The sequence below is a fragment of the Triticum dicoccoides genome, chromosome 2A, assembly GCF_002162155.2.
Source record: "Triticum dicoccoides isolate Atlit2015 ecotype Zavitan chromosome 2A, WEW_v2.0, whole genome shotgun sequence".
Lineage (NCBI taxonomy): Eukaryota > Viridiplantae > Streptophyta > Magnoliopsida > Poales > Poaceae > Triticum > Triticum dicoccoides.
The window spans coordinates 577,510,741-577,518,426 of NC_041382.1; positions in this window are offsets into that span (position 1 = coordinate 577,510,741).

Here is a 7,686-nt window from a genome sequence, read left to right on the forward strand (position 1 = left end):
TTAATATGCTTCACCTCTTGCCATGTTTAACAACATTTAATATTGTTGGGTACATAAACGAGAGTGAACTAAATGATTGAATGTGGTGTTGCGTCAATATGCAACTCGTTGCATATTGAGCTCCACTTAATTCGTAGTATTGCTTGTGCACTTTGCCATGCCATGCCATGTATCATTAAACTGGACATGCATCTCACTTGGTTGTGCATCATGCCATGTTTATGTGATGGTTGTTTACTATGTTGCTTGCTTCTTTCCGGGTTGCTTCTCTCGTTAGCTTCGGTTTCTTTCCGGAGATGTGAGGATCTGTTTGACTACGTCCGTTTGACTTCTTCGTGGACTTGTTCTTCTTCCTTGCGGGATCTCAGGCAAGATGACCATACCCTCGAAATCACTTCTATCTTTGCTTGCTAGTTGTTTGTTCTACCACTATGTCCCGCTACCTACCACTTGTTATATCATGCCTCCCATATTGCCATGTCAAGCCTCTATACCACCTTCCTAGCAAACCTTTGTTTGGCTATGCTACCGCTTTTGCTCAGCCCCTCTTATAGCGTTGCTAGTTGCAGGTGAAGCTGAAGTTTGTTCCATGTTGGAACATGGATATGTTGGGATCTCACAATATCTCTTTTGTAATTAATGCTTCTATATACTTGGTAAAGGGTGGAAGGCTCGGCCTTATGCCTGGTGTTTTGTTCCACTCTTGCCGCCCTAGTTTCCGTCATACCGGTGTTATGTTCCTTGATTTTGCATCCCTTACGCCGTTGGGTGTTATGGGAACCCCTTGATAGTTCACTTTGAATAAAACTCCTCCAGCAAGGCCCAACCTTGGTTTTACATTTTCCTAACAATCTATACCTTTCCCTTGGGTCGGCCAACCCGAGGGTCATCTTTATTTCAACCCCCCCGGGCCAGTGCATCTCTAAGTGTTGGTCCGAACCGAGCTATCTGCGGGGCCACCTCGGGGAAACTTGAGGGTTGGTTTTACTCGTAGCTAGTCTCATCCGGTGTTTCCTTGAGAATGAGATACGTGCGACTCCTATCGGGATTGTCGGAACATCAGGTGGCTTTACTGGTCTTTCTTTACAATTGTCGAAATGTCTTGTAACCGGGATTCTGAGACTAATCAGGTCTTCCCGGGAGAAGGAATATCCTTCGTTGACCGTGAGAGCTTGTGATGGGCTAAGTTGGGACACCCCTGCAGGTTATAAACTTTTGAAAGTCGTGCCCGCGGTTATGTGGCAGATGGGAATTTGTTAATGTCCGGTTGTAGAGAACTTGACATTTAACTTAATTAAAATGAATCAACTGCGTGTGTAGTTGTGATGGTCTCTTTCTGGCGGAGTCCGGGAAGTGAACACGATCTTGTGTTATGCTTGAACGTGAGTAGTTTCAGGATCACTTCTAGCTTCTCGACCGTTGCGTTGCTTCTCTTCTCGCTCTTCTTTGCGTATGTTAGCCACCATATATGCTTAGTGTTTGCTGCAGCTTCACCTCACTACCTTCTCCTACCCATAAGCTTAAATAGTCTTGATCTCGCGGGTGTGAGATTGCTGAGTCCTCGTGACTCACAGATACTTCCAAACAGTTGCAGGTGCCGATGATACCAGTACAGGTGACGCAACCCAGCTCAAGTGGGAGCTCGAAGAAGATCTTGTTCGTTATGTTGTTTCGTTTCCTGTTGATCAGTAGTGGAGCCCAGTTGGGACGAACGGGATCTAGCATTTGGGGTTTTCTTCTTTTATTTTTGGTTCTGTAGTCGGACCTTGATTGTAATATGGATGATGTATGTTTTAAATTGTATTTGTGTGAAGTGGCGATTGTAAGCCAACTCTTTATCCCTTTCTTATTCAGTACATGGGATTGTGTGAAGATTACCCCTCTTGCGACAAACCTACCATGCGGCTATGCCTCTAAGTCATGCCCCGACACGTGGGAGATATAGCCGCATTGTGCGTGTTAAAGTTCTCCATTCATCAAGTGAGCTAATGTCAAATAACCTCTTCTCACCAGTAAGTTTGAAATCATAATTGAGCTCTTTAATGGCCCAATATGCCTTATGTTCTAGTTCAAGAGGTAAGTGACATGCTTTACCATAAACCATTTTATACGGAGACATAACCATAGGAATTTTATATGCAGTTCTATAAGCCCATAATGCATCATCAAGTTTCTTGGACCAATTCTTTCTAGATCTATTAAAAGTCTTTTGCAAAATTAATTTAAGCTCTTTATTACTCAATTCTACTTGACCACTAGATTGTGGGTGGTATGGAGATGCAATTCTATGATTAACATCATACTTAGCAAGCATTTTACGAAAAGCACCATGAATAAAATGTGAACCACCATTAGTCATAAGATATCTAGGGACTCCAAACCTTGGAAAAATAACTTCTTTAAGCATCTTAATAGAGGTGTTATGATCAGCGCTACTAGTTGGAATAGCTTCTACCCACTTAGTAAAGTAATCATCAGCAACTAAAATGTGTGTATACCCATTAGAGGAAGGAAACGGTCCCATATAATCAAAACCACAAACATCAAATGGTTCAATAACAAGTGAATAATTCATAGGCATTTCTTGACGTCTACTAATATTACCAATTCTTTGACATTCATCACAAGACAAGACAAACTTACGGGCATCCTTGAAGAGAGTAGGCCAATAAAAACCGGATTGCAATACCTTATGTGCAGTTCTATCTCCAGCATGGTGTCCTCCATGAGCCTCAGAGTGACACTTGCGTAGGATTTGTTCCTATTCATGCCCAGGTACACAACGTCTAATAACATCATCTACTCCTTCTTTATAAAGGTGTGGATCATCCCAAAAGTAATGTCTTAAATCATAGAAGAACTTTTTATTTTGTTGGTATGTGAAACTAGGTGGTATAAATTTAGCAACAATATAATTAGCACTATCAACATACCATGGAGCAGTATGAGAAGCATTTATGACAGCTAGTTGTTCATTAGGAAAGCTATCATCAATAGGTAGTGGGTCATCAAGAACATTCTCTAACCTAGACAAGTTGTCTGCAACGGGGTTCTCACCTCCCTTTCTATCAATAATATGCAAATCAAATTCTTGTAGCAAGAGAACCCATCTAATAAGTCTAGGTTTAGCATCTTTCTTTCCCGTAAGATATTTAATAGCAGCATGATCAGTGTGAACAGTTACTTTAGAATCAACAATATAAGGTCTGAACTTATCACAAGCAAATACAACTGCTAAAAATTCTTTTTCAGTAGTAGCATAATTTATTTGAGCACTGTCTAGAGTCTTACTAGCATATTGGATAACATTTAATTTCTTATCAACTCTTTGTCCTAGAACAGCCCCTACAGCATTATCACTAGCATCACACATGATTTCAAATGGTAAATTCCAATCAGGAGGCTGAACAATAGGTGCAGAAATCAAAGCTTTCTTAAGTATTTCAAATGCTTCTACACAATCATCATCAAAGACAAAAGGAACATCTTTTTGTAAGAGATTAGTCAGAGGCCGAGAAATTTTAGAGAAGTCCTTAATGAACCTCCTATAAAAACCGGCGTGACCAAGGAAACTTCTTATACCTTTGATGTCCTTAGGACACGACATCTTTTCAATAGCATCAACCTTAGCTTTATCAACCTCAGTACCTCTTTCATAAATTTTATGCCCGAAAACAATACCTTCCTTAACCATAAAGTGGCACTTATCCCAATTCAAGACAAGATTAGTTTCTTCACATCTCTGCAAAACTCGATCAAGGTTGCTTAAGCAATCATCAAAAGAAGTTCCATATACGGAGAAATCATCCATGAAAACCTCAACAATATTTTCACAAAAGTTAGAGAATATAGCAGTCATACATCTTTGAAAGGTAGGATTTGCATTGCATAAGCCAAAAGGCAAACGTCTATAAGCAAAGGTACCGAAAGGGCAAGTAAAAGTTGTCTTTTCTTGATCCCATTTTGACACGGGTATTTGAGAGAAACCGGAATAACCATCTAGAAAGCAAAAATATGTATGTTTGGATAATCTTTCTAGCATTTGATCGATAAATGGTAAAGGGTAATGATCCTTTTTAGTAGCTTTATTTAATTTGCGGAAATCAATTACCATTCTATAACCTGTAACAATTCTTTGTGGAATCAATTCATCTTTATCATTAGGAACAACAGTAATACCTCCCTTCTTAGGGACACAATGGACATGACTTACCCACTAACTATCAGCAACGAGATAAATTATACCTGCCTCAAGAAGCTTTAGTATTTCTTTTCTTACCACTTCTTTCATCTTAGGATTAAACTGTCATTGGTGATCAACAACCGGTTTCGCGTCTTTCTCCAATTTTATCTTGTGTTGCCATAGAGTGGGACTAATGCCCTTAAGATCATCATGTCACATCCCTAGCTGCTGGTAGTGCTCTAGGCTAGCCTCATGTGAGCATCATGTTTTATTTCAAATGAAATTTGAATTGAGGAATTTTCAAAGCCTCAGAAACCTTCTAAAAATGATCAACATTAAAATCTCCTCAAAGAAGTCCAAAAAAATGTTCCTCTTAGTCTCTGAAAATATTGCAAAGAGGTAAAACTCAAAACAATATTTTTGGTATCTCAGAGTTAATTATTTCGGGCCATTTGAATTAATCCAATAACTATTTGCTTTGGATTTATATTTAATATATATTAAATATGACTCCAATAATTCTGGAAGTTTGTGAGTGGAATTGTATTTATTTTTGGCAAGCCACATAAAAATCTACAGAATTTATTTAAATGATTTAGTTGCTAAATTAAATCAAAACAAACTACAGAAAATAGAAAACAGTAAATAATAAAAAGAGCAAAGCTTACCTGTGCAGCCCACTAGAGCCGGCCCAGCTCCTGTGCTGGTCCAGCACTGTGCGGCCCAGCCCACCGCAGTCGCCACCGTCTTCAACCTCCTGCCAGTAGGCAGGAGGGCGTGTGCCCGACGCGCGCGCGCACGCTCCGGCCACCTCCTGCTTACCTGCTCGCCGCTGGAGGCACCCGAGGGAGCCACGCAGCCCCCGACCCCCTCCCCCTTCTCCCTCTCTCCCGCGTCCTCATTCTCTCCCCAGAACACTCTCCCCCTCCTCTGTTCTCCTCACCGAGCGGAGCCCCTCGCCGCCGCTCGCCATAACCACGGCCACCGGGCCTCCCTCGCTTCCCCGACTAGCCCACAAGCTCCGCCACTCCGTACTCGACCCACCTCACCGATGCCACGCCCTCCAGGAGCCCCCGAAGCGCCGCCCCGATGTTTTCCCCCTCCTCGGACCCGCCGGTCGCCGACGCCCGATTCGCCGGCTCCGGACCGTCCCCGGCCTCGTCCCCGCCTCGAATGGATCCACTGTGAGCCTCTGCTGTTTCTCCTGTGCTCGCCCCCTCCGTTCTCGCCCCCTAGCCCCATCTCCCACCGCGACCGAGAGCTTCTCGCCGCCGTGCCATGTCGTTGCCGTGGCCAGGGCCATCCCAGCGTGCGCCTGAGCGCGTCACCATGTTCGTCGCCCTCCCAGGAGCCCGCAGCGCCCTTCGGTCTCTCTTCTAGTGCTCTATAGCGCCACCCCAGGATTGCCCGAGCGGCTGCCGCCGCCAAACCTCGTCGCCGACCACTTTTCCGGCCACCCCAGCACCTGTCACCGCCACCACTAGATGCGCGCCACTGCGCGCGTTCGAATGCAACAAACCACGGCCGAAACGATGCCATGTGGCTCGTTTCCGAGCCCTCCGCCGTGTCTGGACTCGCCGGCGGCTAAACGCCGGCGACCGCTGACCCGATGACCGGCGTGGGTTGACCCCACTGCCCGGTTTGACCCCCCCTCTCTCTCACTGACCTGCGGGCCCGCCCGGCTAATTAGGCTAGGATTAGTGTTAACTAAATATTAGTTAGTTTAATAGACACTGACAATGGGCCCCAGGCCACTAACTAAATTAGATTAGTTAGGTTAGTCACTGACGGATGGGACCCACTGGCCAGGTTTGACCTGGACCAGCCACGTTGACCTGCTGACGTCACTAATACGTCATGCTGACGCAGTATTTGTTTCTGGAATTAAAATAAATCAAAAATGATTTATAAATTTCAGATAATAACCAAAACTTCTAAAAATCATAGAAAATTAACCGTAACTCCAAATTAAATAATTTATATATGAAAAATTATCAGAAAAATTCAAGGAATCCATCTATACCATTTTCATGCATGTTAGAACAACTTATAGCTGCTGTTTAGCACAAATCAATTAAATGGCATTTGAATAATCACATATGGAGTTTAAATTTGAATCTTGGATTCAAACCAACTTCATTTAATCTGGTTTTAGGTGCATTAGCCCAAAACACATTCATATTGCCATGTCATAGCATGCATCATATTGTGCATTGCATTGATCGTGTTTTTCTGTATTTACCGGTAATTGTCCCCTCTCGATAGACGTGTACCGATGATGTGATCGTTGACACTGATGAAGACTCAATGTTATCTTCAGAAGTGCCAGGCAAGCAAAACCCCCTTGTTCATTCCGATAAAATCCCACTCTCTCGCTCCTGCTCTATTTTACTGCATTAGGACAACACCGATTCATCTGTTACTTGCTGCGGTAGCTGAACCCCTTTATCCTCTGCATGACCTGTCATTTCACAGTAAATAGATGAAACCCACTAGCATGAGTAGGAGTTGTTTGAGCCCTGATGTGCCTACTCATTCATGTTTGTTTGTCATGCCTGCTATTGCTTAGAGTTGAGTCAGGTCTGATTCATCGGGGATGAATCAGAGGCGTGTGAACCTGTCCTACTGTGTGTGAGCTAAGTGTGTGAACACGATTTGGTAAAGGTAGCGGTGAGAGGCCATGTAGGAGTACATGGTGGGTTGTCTCATTGCAGCCGTCCTCAGGAACTGAGTTCTGTGTTTGTGATCCATGATTCAACTACTACCACGCATTGGGCCCGAAACCAATGGACCCTCTCGGCTTCTTGATCACCCTTGTCCTCTGTCCAGGAGTTGCAAGTAGTTTCTGGTGTTTGTAGTATGCTGGAGACCGTGGGCAGCGCTGACCGTAGGGGTGGGCTGTGATGCGGTAGGCACGTGGCACGGTGTACCGGGCGCCCGTTTGGTGTCTCGGGAACCCTGTTCACATCGTTTGGGGCTGTGAGCGAAACTCCGGCCGGATCTCCTCATGGATGGAACCCAAATAGGCGATAAACCTGGACTAGAGACTTAGGTGATTAGGTAGGTCGTGGCCGACACCCACGTTGGGCTTCCGCTTGAAGGTTGCCGAGTACATGTCGTGTAAACGGCGGTAAGTGGTGAGAGCGTGTGTGAAGAAGTACACCCCTGCAGGGTTAACCTAATCTATTCGAATAGCCGTGTCCGCGGAAAAGGACTTCTGGGTTGCTTATATCAGTTCATAGACAAGTGAAAGTGGATACTCTAAAATACGCAAGATAAGCGTGAGTGCTATGGATGGCGTTCTCGTAGGGAGACGGGAGCGGATCCATAGTGGTGTATTGATATGGTGAATATGTGGACTCGTGTGCGCCACCTCAAAAGAGTCGCTTGCAGTCGTAGTTCAGGATAGCCACCGAGTCAAAGCTGGCTTGCTGCAGTTAAACCCCACCATCCCCTTTGTTGATAACGATGCATATGTAGATAGTTCTGATGTAAGTCTTGTT